The following is a 17,855-nucleotide window of genomic DNA, read 5'->3' as shown; positions in this document are numbered from 1 at the left end:
CGGAAGACGCCGCCACCGACCGCCACCCGGACCAAGCCCATCCTCACCTACCCGGACCGGAAGCTCCAATCCGCATCGGGCCCAGATCTGGCCCGCCCGAGCACAGACCCTAGGTCCCAACCTTCACCGGCTCGGACCTAGGAGAAGGGAAGATGCCGCCACTGCCGCTCGAGCCACCGAAGCCGCGTCGTTGGCCGGTGCCACCACCAAGATCCATACGAGCTAGAGCAGGGCAACGCCACAACGAGCCCCACCCTGCCCAGTTCGTCCCCCAGCCGACCACCACCACCGCAGAGGAAACAGCCAGGCACCGCCAGCGCCCAGCCAAGCCGTGCAGCAACCGCAAACCCAGCACCCCCCACACCGTCGGCGCGGCCGTCCGCCTTGCTGCCGCTGCGTCCCACACCAGCGCTGTGCTCCAGGAGATCCACCGCATCCCGCGTTGCGACCGACCACCGGGAAGGGAGAAAAGCCCCGCCGCCGCCTACGCCGACCGGGCTTTGCCCGGCGGCGGCGAGGGGAGGGGAGGGCTGATGGCGGAGCAGACTAGGCCCCCCCCCCCCCCCCCCCCCGGCCCGCGGGCAGGGCCAAGTTTTTTTTCCACATCTCTCTCTCTCTCTCTCTCTCTCTCTCTCTCTCTCCATAATTAGTATTTCTTGCTTGCCAACTGTCTACCATCATATACAAAAAATTAATAATACTCTGGATCGATCTCCCATCGGTCACACTGCTTGCAATTAAGCGCGCCCATCCTTGCGAGCAGTGCCACACATGACATGCATGTATGCTGTCTCTCACCATCACAACACAACCTGACTCACACATCTTGGATCAGCGATATGCTGAAAAAAGTCTTCGATTCGATGGATGGCTACGTCTCCTCTCTTTTTTTGATTTCTCAACGAGCGAGGACATCCAGCTTCACACCATTGAGCTAGCTGGTACTATCTGTACCATGTCATGGATGTTGGCTATGTATGTATGTATGTATGTATGTATGTATGTATGTAACAACATATAGGGTTCAGACGTGACCAAAGTTTTAAATAGAGTGCTATGTCATTCGGCGGCAGCTCAGCCAGAAGCAATGAAATGTTACTAAGGAGCTATAGCCAAGCTAGGCACATTCAATGTTTTTCTTTAAATCATGAAAAAGTTGAAAAACAAAGCATACATGATTGACCAACAACCTATGCTTGATATACACATGTGCATGCATCAAAGTACCAAGCGCTGATCAAGCATCCTAACTTAACAACCAAGCTTGGGCATCAATGCATCATATATATGAATGCATCAAATGGCAATTTGGAGTGCTACAACGTGATTTAGAATTTTTTGGCCCAATCGGCAGGTCAGATGGAGTGCATTATGCCAACCTAAAAGTCAAGGGGTCCTTGGAGCTCAAGACTTGAGATTAAAAATATCGCTCTTCTGAGTAAATGGGTTTAGAAACTACTCATTGAGAATGAAGTGTTGCAGGAAATTATTCGTAACAAGTGCGTGGGGTCCAATGCCATTTCTCAAGTTTATTGCAAAACCCAAGGATTCACATTTTTGGCATGGTGTGATGAAGGCCAAGGAATTATTTTCCAATTTGGCACTTTCTCGGTTAGGAATGGTTCTCAGATTTGATTCTTGGAAGATACCTGGCTGGGCGCCACCCCACTTATGATGCAATACGTAGCTTGTACAGGATTGTCAGACATAGATTTGTCATGATCAAACAAGTTTTGGGACAACAAAACCCTGATATTTCTTTCCGTAGGGACCTTTTCATGCCTCACCTGGCAAAATGGAATTAATTACTCATTCGTCTAGAGGACATTCAGCTGTCAAGCAAACCAGACAAGTTTCGATAGAATCTCCATCAGAACGGCAAATTTTCAGTCAAGTCCTTGTACCATGCAGTGGCTCATAGTGATGTTCAGGTTGATGAGAAAAGATTGTGGAAGATCAAAATACCTCTAAGAGTGAAGATATTCCTCTGGTTTCTGAACAGAGGGGTAATCTTAACTAGAGATAATATGCCACGAACGACACAACTGACAACGTAGCAAGACATGTGTCTTCTGCCAGCAAGACGAGTCTATTAAATACTTGTTTTTTGAGTGTAAGTTTGCTCGGGCGATGTCGACCATTAAGGATGGCAATTTTACCCATGGGTATCCGACCCGAATGGATAGGGTTTGGATATGCTTTTGTGCCCATGGGCGGCGGCCAAACCCGACCCGATTGCTTGCGGGTAGGGCATGGATATAATCTTGTACCCGTGGATATACCCGAACCCGACCCAATAGTATGCATTAATGGGCAAAAATCTGCTATGCCTACCCCATAGTCACATGTCCACTACAATTTGAAACTTTGTTATGTAAAGCATGCAAAAGGAAATTGCACAATCCCCACTGTAACTTTCATTAGTTGACATTCAATCCCCACTGACATACTCTTGCGCCCCTTCCCTTATTTTTATCTCCTCGTTAAATGACTCGTCATTCTCATCTTTTATAAAAGTACTAAATGATGTTAGGTTGTTAGTGGACGTTTTTAGTGAAGTCTAGCTTGCCACAAGGTGAAGAATGGAAGATATTATGTTAACATTGTCTTATGTCTTATTTTTATATCTTGAGAGGACCCAATGGATATCCAGTGGGTATGGATATCCATCGGGTTTGGACATGGACACAAATTTTCACCCGTGGATTATTTCACGGGCGGGCAAAGACTATCTTCATGGATATGGATATGGATTTGATATTGTTCAACCCGATACAAACCCGATCCATTGCCATCCTTATCGGCCATAGTTCAAGTAGCTTCAAATCTGTATCCCTCCAGTAGTGCACGCAACATGTTCGGCAATTGGTTGTTGTGTATTGATAAACTGTTTTATGCAAACATTCTTGTGGGGGTAGCTGCCTTATATGCTGGCCTTTGTGGCTTTTCAGGAATGATGTTGGTTTTTAATAATAAATATGTTTTATCTCCTTTGCAGGTTATTCATGCATGTACGCGATGGCTCCATGCCTAGTATACCCTGCAGAGGCTGGAGGAAAGAGACTTTTTTTATGGTGGCGTCTACACGGCTGGAGCATACAACGAAAGAGGTTTTCTTCCTTCATGGATGGCGGTAACCTTCGGATAGGATCTACACCACCATATGCCGAATTGATTTATGTTTGCTGTAAAATGATGTTTATTTTTGCTTGCGTTGGACTTGTATGTTGTGCGCATCATGCTATACAGAGGCCATGCATTCTTTTGATGTGATTGTATCACCTCGATATACTGATTCAATGAAATGTCCTTTATTGAAAAACTGACTCTAACTTTAGCGTGATACTCCCTCAGTCCCGCTTTACTAGGCCCCATCTTATTTTGGGCTAAAGTTTGACCTAAAACTTTCACTACCAAACTATAAATTATATGTCACAAAAATCATATTGGCGGAAAGCTCTTTCAAATACAAATCCAACAGTATAATTTTTTATAGTATATAATTAATATTTTAGTAGTCTATAGATGGTCCAAGTCTGGCCCAAAATATGAAGGTGCCCAATAAATCTGGACGGAGGTAGAAGTGAAAATCAACAAGATGTTGCTTTTTTAATTTATAATGTGTTAAAAAGTACTCGCTCCATTCCTTTATCTAAGATGTATTATTTTCAGCACGGTGACCAAGGCACATAATTATGCACTAGTTAGGACAAAATTACCCTTCTCTAATTTGTAGATTAGCAGCAAGTAAATAATTTAGGCTAGGAAAGAAAGAGATACACACAATCGGAAGAGAGATAGTTTCCTTTTCTTTCTCTACAAGGAGAGATACAGCCAATCAGGGAAGAGATAATTTCCTTTTTCTGGAGGCCCAAGATCGGAATTACGAGGAATTAGAACAAATGCACGTTACATTGTTGAATTTTACCAAAATACAAATACACCTTATATAAAGGAACGGAGGGAGTACATAAATATAGCGTGAGAGCTTTCCAAAAGCTATAGTGGAGCTATAATCTTGGATCTGAAAAGATCATTTTGTAATCTCCTAATATCTTCTTATTCTTCTTTTGGAAAGATCTTCTATTATTTTTTTCTCGAAATCTCAAGGATCATACGAGTTGAAAATCAAGTTGTTCACAAAAAAAATGCTCTAATTAACTCCGGTGGTAGCATATTAATAGAAGCGCAATCATCGCGTGCCCAGGAAGTACTTTTTTTGAAAAAGAAGGATAACCCCCGGCCTCTGCATCAGAATGATGCATGCAGCCATTTTATTAAAAAAATCCAATCAAAACAAAATTAGTAGCACTGTAGGATCCACCGCCCATTTCTTATCCTCCACCTAACAACCATCCATTATGTGTTCATTGTAGTGCATCCTTTAATCTACTCCCTCCGTCCGGAAGTATTTCCGGATGGAGGGAGTACTAAACACCGAGAAACGCTCTGCTAGCACCGCATGCAAAGCAGTTTTTTTTTGCAACTCTCTCTGTCTCTCTATGCCTGCATGGAAAGGGACAATTAACTGCATTTCTGCTGACAAATGTAGAGAGACAGAAAGTAGCCAAAAAATACTAGTAATATATCCAACATTATGCAAGGCGATATGTTGGCTACTCTCTAGCTTGAGAAGATAACCTGTGCACAGGCCTATATGACAAATATAGAGAGGCAGAGAGCGTAGCCAACATTTCTGTTCAAACAGTAATATAGAGAGACAATACTAGTACATCCAAAAATACTAATATACTACCTCCATCCCATAATATAAAAGCGTTTTTTTACATGTACGCTCTTATATTATGGCATGGATGGAGTATATATATGTCCAACATTATGTCAGGTTCTGTTTGGGCACGCGCATGAGAGAGATAGGAGGCATGTGCTTGTTCAAACAGTATAGTAGGTTAGGCAAGGGTTGCTGGAATTTTGTCTATTTTGGGCCTAGCCCAATAGCAGTTTCAGAAATTCCTAATAAATACTAGAGGCCCACGCAGCCCATTCGTGTAAGGCAAGAGGTGGAACTAAAGTTTAGTCCCACATTGTTAGTTTAGAGGGAGTTGGACCTCTTTATAAGGGAGGCTCTTTCTCCACGTGTATGAGGATGAGAACAAGAGGGACATCCACGCGCGCTCCTCCTCCGCCGCCGTGGCCCTCCGCCGCCCGCCACGGCGCGGCGCGGCGCGGGAATGAGCCGAGCCGATGTCTAAATTTTTGCCACGCACGACGGGTATACGAAGACGGGTATACGAAAGGTCACGCGGAAGATGAAACATTTTTGCTGTAGTGGAGATTGAATACGAACGGCGCACCTCTTCGCCTGCTGCCTGCAGCCTCTCGCCTCCTTCTCTTGCGCCTATAAAACGGAGGTCGCTCCTCTCAGAGAGACGCACCAGAACCTCTTCTTCCTCTCGCCACAAGTTCCTGAGCACTGCGCTGCTGCTACGTTCTTTCCCATCCCGGCTTGTGGCGTGCACCACAGGTCGGGACAGTAGGCCTCCGAAACCGCACCTCTTTGAGTCCTGTATGGGAGAAGGGTGATAAGGTTTTTGGGGAGCGCTGTGCGCGACTACTGACTTGACTCCTTCGTCACGGACGCCCCGGACTCCGACGACGACTTCTTCCCCGACGTCGACAACCTCCTCGACAACATGGCTGGCGAGGATACCGACCCCAAGTCCAGTGCTGCTGCTGTTCCGTATGTGTTCTTTTTGTTGGATGTCCTGCCACAGTTTCTCGTACTAGTACTTGCCCTAGACATGTTAGGTTCTACTTCATATATGCGACTAGCTCTACTGTCTGCTATAGATATGCTAGGCTACAGTTCATATATGCAGATGCTATTTACCTTCTCTCTGTCAGAACGCATGACTTGTTTTATCTCTACTATATTAGTCATGCTTTATCTAGTATTTCTGTTAGTAAAATCATTTGGTAAATTACTCATATTTCCAACAATCCAAAAACCTTATTATAGCGAAGTTGAACTTAATCCCTAGTTTCCCCACTGTCAAGGGATCTAAGTGTCAAGTTTGTGTGCAAGCTAAGCAACCCCGTAAGTCTCATGTGACTGCGGAAACGAGAAATCTTGCACCACTAGAACTCATACATTCAGATCTATGTGAAATGAATGGTGTTTTGACAAAAGGTGGAAAGAAATATTTCATGACGTTAATTGACGACTCCACTAGATACTACCGTGTGTATCTTCTGAAATCTAAGGATGAGGCTTTGAACTTTTTCAAGATCTATAAAGCTGAAGTGGAAAACCAACTTGATCGGAAAATCAAGAGGCTTAGATCTGACCGTGGTGGAGAGTATTTTTCCAATGAATTTGATGCTTTTTGTGCGGAACATGGTATAATCCATGAGAGGATGCCTCCCTATTCACCTCAGTCAAATGGGGTGGCCGAAAGAAAGAACCGTACTCTAACAGATTTGGTTAATGCCATGTTAGACACATCGGGTCTCTCCAAGGCATGGTGGGGGGAGGCGATATTGACTGCATGTCATGTCCTAAACCGAGTTCCCACAAAGAATAAAGAGATAACTCCATTCGAGGAATGGGAGAAGAAGAGATTAAAACTCTCTTATCTACGAACCTGGGGTTGTTTGGTGAAAGTCAATGTGCCAATTCCGAAGAAGTGCAAGCTTGGACCAAAGACCGTGGATTGTGTTTTCCTGGGATATGCTTTTCATAGCATTGGTTATAGATTCTTGGTTGTAAAATCTAAAGTACATGGCATGCATGTCGGTACGATCATGGAGTCGAATGATGCGACTTTCTTTGAAGATATCTTTCCCATGAAGGATATGGCTACCTCATCTAATCAGGAGATGCCTAGTTCATCGAATCAGGAACCAATTACAATTATTGAACCTGTCATTTCGATGGAACACTTTGAAAATCCTGTGGAGAAGAACAATGAAGTTCCTACTAGGAGCAAGAGACAGAGGACTGCAAAGTCTTTTGGTGATGATTTTCTTGTGTATCTCATAGATGACACTCCCAGTTCTATTTCAGAGGCCTATGCATCTGAAGATGCTGACTACTGGAAGGAAGCAATTCGTAGCGAGATGGATTCCATCTTGGCGAATGAAACTTGGGAGATAACTGATCGTCCTTATGGGTGCAAACCTATAGGATGCAAATGGGTATTCAAGAAGAAGCTTAGGCCTGATGGTACTATTGGAAATTACAAGGCTCGGATCATGGCTAAGGGTTATACCCGAAAAGAAGGTGAAGACTTCTTTGATACTTACTCACTTGTGGCTCGACTGAACACTATTCGAGTTCTACTTTCACTAGCTGCCTCACATGGTCTTCTCGTTCATCAAATGGATGTTAAGATTGCTTTCCTAAATGGAGAGTTAGATGAGGAAATTTATATGGAACAACCAGATGGGCTTGTACTAGATGGTCAGGAAGGAAAAGTGTGCAAGTTGCTAAAGTCTTTGTATGGACTCAAGCAAGCACCCAAACAGTGGCATGAGAAGTTTGAAAGAACTTTAACATCTGCAGGCTTTGTAGTAAACGAAGCTGATAAATGTGTGTACTATCGCCATGGTGGGGGCGAGGGAGTTATCCTTTGCTTGTATGTTGATGACATACTAATTTTCGGAACAAATCTGAATGTTATTAAGGAGGTCAAGGATTTCCTATCTCGTTGTTTTGAGATGAAGGATTTAGGAGTGGCTGATGTCGTTCTGAACATCAAGTTGTTGAGAGACGATGATGGTGGGATTACATTGCTTCAATCTCGCTATGTGGAAAAGATCTTGAGTCGCTTTGGCTATAGTGACTGCAAGCCCTCTCCAACACCATATGATGCGAGTGTGTTACTTCGAAAGAATCGAAGAATTGCTAGAGATTAATTGAAATATTCTCAGATTATTGGCTCGCTTATGTACTTAGCCAGTGCTACAAGACCTGACATCTCTTTTGCTGTTAGCAAACTGAGTCGGTTTGTCTCAAAACCAGGAGATGTGCATTGGAAAGCTCTAGAGAGAGTTTTGCGTTATTTGGAAGGCACTGCGAATTATGGAATTCACTACACCAGGCACCCAAAGGTCCTTGAAGGGTATAGTGACTCAAACTGGATCTCAGATGCTGATGAGATAAAGGCCATGAGCGGTTATGTATTCACTCATGGAGGTGGCGCTGTTTCTTGGAAGTCTTGCAAGCCGACCATCTTAACGAGGTCAACAATGGAAGCAGAACTCACATCACTAGATACAGCTACGGTCGAAGCAGATTGGATTCGCCGGCTCTTAAATGACTTGCCGGTTGTTGAGAAACCTGTACCGGGTATCCTTATGAACTGCGACAATCAAACTGTGATCACGAAAGTGAGCAGCTCAAAGCATAACATGAAGTCATCAAGACACGTTCAGAGAATGTTAAAGTCTATTAGAAAAATGAGAAACTCTGGAGTTATTGCATTGGATTATATCCAAACGTCTAAAAATCTGGCAGATCCTTTTACTAAGGGTCTATCACGTAATGTGATAGATAATGCATCGAGGGAGATGGGCATGAGACCTACAATATGAGTTCACAGTGGTAACCTAGTCTATATGATCGGAGATCCCGTGAATTAGATGTGGAAGACAAGCTGTTGGTCAACTGAGAGGAGAGTATCCTTACTATTAATACCACTCCATGAAGATGCAATACTCTCCTAATCTTCATGGCAGGTTGATGTATATCTTAATGTGTTCTAAGTGGCTCATTGAAGCAGAGATGTCGTCCTGCAGAACATCTTTTGAAGAACGCACCTATATGAGTCTGATTGTTAAACATCGCAATCTATGAGAGTAGGGTTCTCTCTAGTAAACTCATGAAAGGTTGATATGTCTCCAACATATCTATAATTTATGAAGTATTCATGCTATTATATTATCTGTTTTGGATGTTTATGGGCTTTACTAAACACTTTTATATTATTTTTTGGGACTAACCTATTAACCGGAGGCCCAGCCCAAATTGCTATTTTCTTGCCTATTTCAGTGTTTCGAAGAAAAGGAATATCAAACGGAGTCCAAACGGAATGAAACCTCGGGGAGAGTTATTTTTGGAACGGAAGCAATCCAGGAGACTTGGAGTAGACGTCAGGGAAGCTTTGAGGAAGCCACGAGGCAGGGAGGCGCGCCCTACCCCCCTGGGCGCGCCCCCACCCTCGTGGGCCCCTCGTGGCTCCCCTGACCGGCTTCTTTCGCCTATATATGTCCATATACCCTAAAAACATCGGGGAGCAGAATAGATCGGGAGTTCCGCCGCCGCAAGCCTCTATAGCCACCGAAAACCAATTGGGACCCTGTTCCGGCACCCTGCCGGAGGGGGGGTCCATCACCGGTGGCCATCTTCATCATCCCGACGCTCTCCATGACGAGGAGGGAGTAGTTCACCCTCGGGGCTGAGGGTATGTACCAGTAGCTATGTGTTTGATCTCTCTCTCTCTCTCTCTCTCTCTCGTGTTCTTTATTTGGCACGATCTTGATGTACCGCGAGCTTTGCTATTATTGTTGGATCTTATGATGTTTCTCCCCCTCTACTCTCTTGTAATGGATTGATTTTTCCCTTTGAAGTTATCTTATTGGATTGAGTCTTTAAGGATTTGAGAACACTTGATGTATGTCTTGTATGTGCTTATCTGTGGTGACAATGGGATATTCACGTGATTCACTTGATGTATGTTTTGGTCATCAACTTGCGGGTTCAGTGACCTTGTGAACTTATGCATAGGGGTTGGCACACGTTTTCATCTTGACTCTCCGGTAGAAACTTTGGGGCACTCTTTGAAGTTCTTTGTGTTGGTTGAATAGATGAATCTGAGACTGTGTGATGCATATCATATAATCATACCCACGGATACTTGAGGTGACATTGGAGTATCTAGGTAACATTAGGGTTTTGGTTGATTTGTGTCTTAAGGTGGTATTCTAGTACGAACTCTATGATAGATCGAACGGAAAGAATAGCTTCGTGTTATTTTACTACGGACTCTTGAATAGACCGATCAGAAAAATAACTTTGAGGTGGTTTCGTACCCTACAATAATCTCTTCGTTTGTTCTCCGCTATTAGTGACTTTGGAGTGACTCTTTGTTGCATGTTGAGGGATAGCTATATGATCCAGTTATGTTATTATTGTTGAGAGAACTTGCACTAGTGAAAGTATGAACCCTAGGCCTTGTTTCCTAGCATTTCAATACCGTTTACGCTCACTTTTACCACTTGCTACCTTGCTGTTTATATTTCCAGATTACAAAAACCTATATCTACCATCCATATTGCACTTGTATCACCATCTCTTCGCCGAACTAGTGCACCTATACAATTTACCATTGTATTGGGTGTGTTGGGGACACAAGAGACTCTTTGTTATTTAGTTGCAGGGTTGTTTGAGAGAGACCATCTTCATCCTACACCTCCCACGGATTGATAAACCTTAGGTCACCCAGTTGAGGGAAATTTGCTACTGTCCTACAAACCTCTGCACTTGGAGGCCCAACAACGTCTACACAAGGAGAAGGTTGCGTAGTAGACATCAAGCTCTTTTCTCGCGCCGTTGCCGGGGAGGTGAGTGCTTGAAGGTATATCTTTAGATCTTGCAATCAAATCTTTTAGTTTCTTGTTTTATCACTAGTTTAGTATCTAAAAGAAAACTACAAAAAAAATTGGAATTGAGGGCGCCTCATATGCTTCATCTTTTTAATATCTTTCATGAGAATAAGGATTCCGATAATTGTGCTCAATTGCTAGAGGAAGAATGCATTAAAATGTTTGGCACTAAATCTTTGAATGATGAGCATGATTGCAATGTTGTTAGTATGAATTCTTTGAATATCCATGATGCTAATGATATGCAAAGCCACAAGCTTGGGGATGCTATGTTTGATGAAGATGATATGTTTAGTCCCCCAAGTTCTGATGAGCAAATTTATTATGATGAAAGAATGCCTCCTATTTATGATGATTATTGTGATGACACGTATTCTATAAAGAATAAAGATAACCATGAAACTTGTCATCATGATTTTAATTTTCAATTGAATTATGCTTCATATGATAGTTATTTTGTTGAGTTTGCTCCCACTACTATTGATGAGAATAAATTTGCTTATGTGGAGAGTAGTAAAATTTTTATGCAAGTAGATCATGGAAAAAATGCTTTATGTGCTGGTTATATTGTTGAATTCATTCATGATGCTACTGAAAATTATTATGATGGAGGAACATATGCTTGTAGGAATTGCAATAATATCAAGTTTCCTCTCTATGTGTTGAAAATCTTGAAGCTATGCTTGTTTTACCTTCCTATGCTAGTTGATTCTTGTTTCCATAAATTGTTTGCTCACAAAAACCCTATGCATAGGAAGTGGGTTAGGCTTAAATGTGCTAGTCATATGCTTCATGATGCTCCTGTTATGTTTCAATTCCTATCTTTTATGTGAGCATCATTGTCATCATCATGCCTAGCTAAAAAGGCAATAAAGAAAAGCGCTTGTTGGGAGACAACCCAATATTTAACTTTACTGTTTTTGTGTGTTCACATGATTATGCTACTGTAGTAATCATGTTTTATAGCTTTTTTCAATAAAGTGCCAAGTAAGACCTTTAGGATAACCTACGGTGATAGTTAATTTGATCTTGCTGAAAAACAGAAACTTTTGCGCGCACAAGATTAGTTTTCATAAATCACAGGAACGTTCTTTTCAGTTGATTCTTTTTGTATATGAATAAATAACAAATTGCTTAGGCCTTCCTAATTTGGTAGATTTTTTGGAGTTCCAGAAGTATTCGAAAGCTACAGATTGCTACAGACTGTTCTGTTTTTTACAGATTCTGTTTTCATGTGTTGTTTGCTTATTTTGATGAATCTATGAGTAGTATCAGAGGGTATGAACCATAGAGAAGTTGGAATACAGTAGATATTACACCATTATGAATTTAGAATGAGTTCACAACAGTACAAAAAGTGGTGATTTAATTTCTTATACTAACGGAGCTCATAAGATTTTCTGTTGAGTTTTGTGTTGTGAAGTTTTCAAGTTTTGGGTAAAGATTCGATGGACTATGGAATAAGGAGTGGCAAGAGCCTAAGCTTGGGGATGCCCATGGCACCCAAAGGTAATATTAAAGGACAACCCAGAGCCTAAGCTTGGGGATGCCCCGGATGGCATCCCCTCTTTCGTCTTCGTTCATCGGTAACTTTACTTGGAGCTATATTTTTATTCACCACATGATATGTATTTTGCTTGGTGTGTCATTTTCTTTTGTTAGAATTTGCTTTATGTTATTTAGATTAATGTTTTGCATCTCTATTTTCAATAAAAATGTCAAGGATAGCCTTTACCATGTCTATTTTGCAAGTATACATGTTGCTGTTTCAAAACAGAAAGTTTACTGCTGTTGCAAAAATTCCCTAGAAAAGTCAGAATATGATAATGTTGAAACTTTTTGCATATTAAGCTCTGATAAATTTTCTACAGTGTGGTAGAATTTCATAATGTTTGGAGTTAGGGAAGTATTGATACTCTTGCATTCTTTACAGACTGTACTGTTTTGGCAGATTGCTGTTATGTTTGCATATGTTTGCTTGTTTTAATGATTCTATTTGAGGATAGGAGTATTACATACGCAGAGGCATTTAGTGTGCAGTGTTGAATAATAATTTTAGTGATTTGTTACAGTAGAAAATGATAAGGTTTTTGCATTGGTTTATACTAACTTATCTCACGAGTTCTTGTTGAGTTTTGTGTGGATGAAGTATTTGAGATTTAGGGAAACCGAGATATAAAAGGAATTAAGGAGACACAAAAGCTCAAGCTTGGGGATGCCCAAGGCATCCCAAGATAATATTTCAAGAAGTCTCAAGCATCTAAGCTTGGGGATGCCCCGGTAGGCATCCCACCTTTCTTCCTAAACAATTATCGGTTAGTATCGGTTGAACCAAAGTTTTTTGCTTCTTCACATGATGTGTGCTATCCTTGCAATGTCATTTTGTTTTGCTTTGCTTGCTGCTTGAATAAAATACATTAGATCTGAAATTCTTAAATGAGAGAGAGTCTTCACATAGCTACATAATTATTTAACTACTCATTGATCTTCACTTATATCTTTTTGGAGTAGTTTTTCATTTACTCGTGTGCTTCACTTATATCCTATGAGTAAATGGTTGAATGTTTTGAATATCATAAATCTGAAATTATATATGTTTCGTATGCTTATCCCATGGGGAGTAATGACTTCACATATAAGAATTAGAGTTGGTAAATTTATTGAAAGTTAGCAAACATTGTATTGGTCACTTGAACAATTCATGAAAGAATATTGAAGGAAGAGAGATTTCACATATAAATATACTATCTTGGACATCTTCTATGATTGTGATCCCCATTAATTATTTTCAAACCTGAGCAAATTAGTTGAAGTTGGACAAGGAAGACAACATAATGAGTTATGCTTGGGTATATTTGTATAGAAGTTATATTGTTATAGATCCTCCAACATGTGGTGCTTGCTATTTAGAATCCTTTGCTACCCAAAATTTCTGTACTAAGCGGGAGTACTGCTTGTGCATCCAAATTCCTTGAACCAAGTTTATTCCATGAGTGTCCACCATATCTACCTATATGCGGTATTTACCTGCCGTTCCATGTAAATTTGCATGTGCCAAACTCTAAACCTTCAAATAATAATCTGTTTTGTATGCCCGAATCGCTCATGTAGCAACTAGGGGCTGTCAGTATCTTCCATGCTAGGTGGGTTATTCTCACGATGAGTGGACTCCACTCATCATTCACGAGAAAATGGCTGGTAACTGGGATGCCCAGTCCTATGATCAAAAGATAAAAAACAAAATCACAAATAATTTAAACAAAACTCCCCCAGGATTGTTGATAGTTGGACGACACCCGTTGTTTCAGACAAGCCGTGGAGCGTGATTGTTGGTGGAGGGGGAGTAAAAACTTTACCTTTCTGTTTGGGAAACACCTATAATGTATGTAGTATGGAAGATATTGGGAACTCTTGGTCGTTATGTTGACAATGAAAGCATACCTCTCAAAATTATTTCATCTCCGTTTTAAAGCTTCGAGCTCTGGCACCTCTGCAAATCCCTGCTTCCCTCCGCGAAGGACCTATTTTTTACTTTTATGCAAGAGTCAGTAGTATTCCTTCTCATTCCAACCTACTATTTAGTTGGCAAGCATCATGTGATGGAAGATTTAAGCATATATGGCCATTCAAATATATTTGATGATGAATTATTATTGTTGACAATTATCTATATGATAAATAAGTTGGGAGGCAAAACATTAAGCCCCTATCTTTCTCTGTGTTCGATGGATGCTATTTGTTCTAAAAATATGCTTTGAGTGGTAGCAATCATGGAAGACTATATGATAGTTGAGTATGTGGGATTTGCTAAATCAAAGCTCTTACATAGACTCTTCCTGAAAATAAGATGAATTGCAATTGTTTGATGACTGAGAACATAGTTTGCTAGTTTTCAAGAAAGTTATGGTCTATGCTTTAACATGTGAATAGCTTGTTACTTGATCATGAGAAGTTTTATGAGACGATATACTGGTATGACATATGATGATGCTAGAAAAGGTGATTGAAATTATCATTGATCAAACTTGTGCACCTTCTAGCATTCACACTTCATAAATTATTTCTTTTTATCATTTACCTACTCGAGGACGAGCAGGAATTAAGCTTGGGGATGCTGATACGTCTCCAACGTATCTATAATTTATGAAGTATTCATGCTATTATATTATCTGTTTTGGATGTTTATGGCCTTTACTAAACACTTTTATATTATTTTTTGGGACTAACGTATTAACCGAAGGCCCAACCCAAATTGTTGTTTTCTTGCCTATTTCAGTGTTTCGAAGAAAAGGAATATCAAACGGAGTCCAAACGGAATGAAACCTTCGGGAGAGTTATTTTTGAAATGGAAGCAATCCAGGAGACTTGGAGTAGACATCAGGGAAGCTTCGAGGAAGCCACGAGGCAGGGAGGCACGCCCTACCCCCCTGGGCGCGCCCCCACCCTCGTGGGCTCTCATGGCTCCCCTGACCGACTTCTTTCGCCTATTTATGTCCATATACCCTAAAAACATCGGGGAGCAGAATAGATCGGGAGTTCCGCTGCCGCAACCCTCTGTAGCCACCGAAAACCAATCGGGACCCTGTTTCGGCACCCTGCCGGAGGTGGGATCCATCACCGGTGGCCATCTTCATCATCCCGATGCTCTCCATGACGAGGAGGGAGTAATTCACCCTCGGGGCTGAGGGTATGTACCAGTAGCTCTGTGTTTGATCCCTCTCTCTCTCTCTCTCGTGTTCTTGATTTGGCACGATCTTGATGTACCGCGAGCTTTGCTATTATAGTTGGATCTTATGATGTTTCTCCCCCTCTACTCTCTTGAAATGGATTGAGTTTTCCCTTTGAAGTTATCTTATTGGATTGAGTCTTTAGGATTTGAGAACACTTGATGTATGTCTTGCATGTGCTTATCTGTGGTGACGATGGGATATTCACGTGATTCACCTGATGTATGTTTTGGTGATCAACTTGCGGGTTCAGTGACCTTGTGAACTTATGCATAGGGGTTGGCACACGTTTTCGACTTGACTCTCCGGTAGAAACTTTGGGGCACTCTTTGAAGTTCTTTGTGTTGGTTGAATAGATGAATCTGAGATTGTGTGATCCATATCATATAATCATACCCACGGATACTTGAGGTGAGATTGGAGTATCTAGGTGACATTAGGGTTTTGGTTGATTTGTGTCTTAAGGTGTTATTCTAGTACGAACTCTATGATAGATCGAACGGAAAGAATAGCTTCGTGCTATTTTACTACGGACTCTTGAATAGATCGATCTGAAAGAATAACTTTGAGGTGGTTTCGTACCCTACAATAATCTCTTAGTTTGTTCGCCGCTATTAGTGACTTTGGAGTCACTCTTTGTTGCATGTTTCGGGATAGTTATATGATCCAGTTATGTTATTATTGTTGAGAGAACTTGCACTAGTGAAAGTATGAACCATAGGCCTTGTTTCCTAGCATTTCAATACCGTTTACGCTCACTTTTACCACCTGCTACCTTGCTGTTTTTATATTTTAAGATTACAAAAACCTATATCTACCATCCATATTGCACTTGTATCACCATCTCTTCGCCGAGCTAGTGCACCTATACAATTTACCATTGTATTGGGTGTGTTGGGGACACAAGAGACTCTTTGTTATTTGGTTGCAGGGTTGTTTGAGAGAGACCATCTTCATCCTACACCTCCCACGGATTGATAAACCTTAGGTCACCCAGTTGAGGGAAATTTGCTACTGTCCTACAAACCTCTGCACTTGGAGGCCCAACAACGTCTACAAGGAGAAGGTTGCGTAGTAGACATCAAAGGTCTCGGAGTATGACGCATAAGCTCCACCCGTGGGGAAGACCCACGGTAGCCACATATTGGTCAAGGCTTTATGTGAAGCTAGATTCGCAGAAAACTTCCAGTTCAAGGCCCAGTCCACTGTCCAAGTTGCTTACTAGTGTAGCATAGAGTTCTAGGTGGAAGTTCTACTTAACAGTCTCCACTGTAGTACCGGTATACAAAACAGTGTTTTGGAACCAAAGGCAAATTTTGTGTGCCTCTGGGATTTGGTGGGGGATTGCTGGAATTTTGTCTATTTTGGGCCTAGCCCAATAGCAGTTTCAGAAATTCCTAATAAATCCTAGAGGCCCACGCGGCCCATTCGTGCAAGGCAAGAGGTGGAACTAAAGTTTAGTCCCACATTGCTAGTTTAGAGGGAGTTGGACCTCTTTATAAGGGAGGCTCTTTCTCCACATGTATGAGGATGAGAACAAGAGGGACATCCACGTGCGCTCCTCCTCCGCCGCCCGCCGCGCCGCCGGTTGTAGGAATGAGCAGAGATCGAATACGAACGGCGCACCTCTTCGCCTGCTGCCTGTTCATTTCGTCTCGCTCGTTCTCTTCAGCTCCCTGCGCAGCCTCGCTCCTCTCAGAGAGACGCACCAGAACCTCTTCTTCCTCTCGCCACAACTTCCTGAGCACTGCGCTGCTGCTACGTTCTTCCCCGGGGAGCGCTGTGCGCGACTACTGACTTGACTCCTTCGTCACGGACGCCCCGGACTCCAACGACTACTTCCCCGACGTCGACAACCTCCTCGACAACATGGCTGGCGAGGACACCGCCCCAAGTCCAGTGTTGCTGCTGTTCTGTATGCGTTCTTCTTTCTGTTGGATGTCCTGCCACAGTTTCTCGTAATAGTACTTGCCCTAGACATGTTAGGTTCTACTTCATATATGCGACTAGCTCTATTGTCTGCTATAGATATGCTAAGCTACAGTTCATATATACAGATGCTATTTACCTTCTCTATGTCAGAACGCATGACTTGTTTTATCTCTACTATATTAGTCATGCTTTATCTAGTATTTCTGTTAATAAAATCATTTGGTAAATTGCTCATATTTCCAACAAGGGTGAGCTTGATAGTAAGCAGTGGTATTATTTCTTGTGCTATCTAGCTACCATGCACCTCGATAATTATTTCTTGCTTGCATCTGCCATCTGCCATACTGCTTGCTATTAAGCCCATGCGTGCAAGCAATATGTGCATGCCACCTGGTTTGACTAAGCACATGCCCCATCTCCATCTTCACCCCCGCCTTCCCATCTCAATCTCGATCTCGATCTCAGAACAGAAGCTCACATGTCTTGGATCAGTGATAAGCTAGAAAAAGTCTTGAATTCGATAGCAACGTCTTCTCTCTCCTTTTCTTGATTTCTCAACCAGGACATCCA

This window comes from Aegilops tauschii, chromosome 4 (genome assembly GCF_002575655.3).
Source record: "Aegilops tauschii subsp. strangulata cultivar AL8/78 chromosome 4, Aet v6.0, whole genome shotgun sequence".
In the NCBI taxonomy this organism is placed as follows: domain Eukaryota; kingdom Viridiplantae; phylum Streptophyta; class Magnoliopsida; order Poales; family Poaceae; genus Aegilops; species Aegilops tauschii.
The sequence above is the reverse complement of the archived record's forward strand: the minus strand, read 5'-3'. Positions refer to the sequence as shown.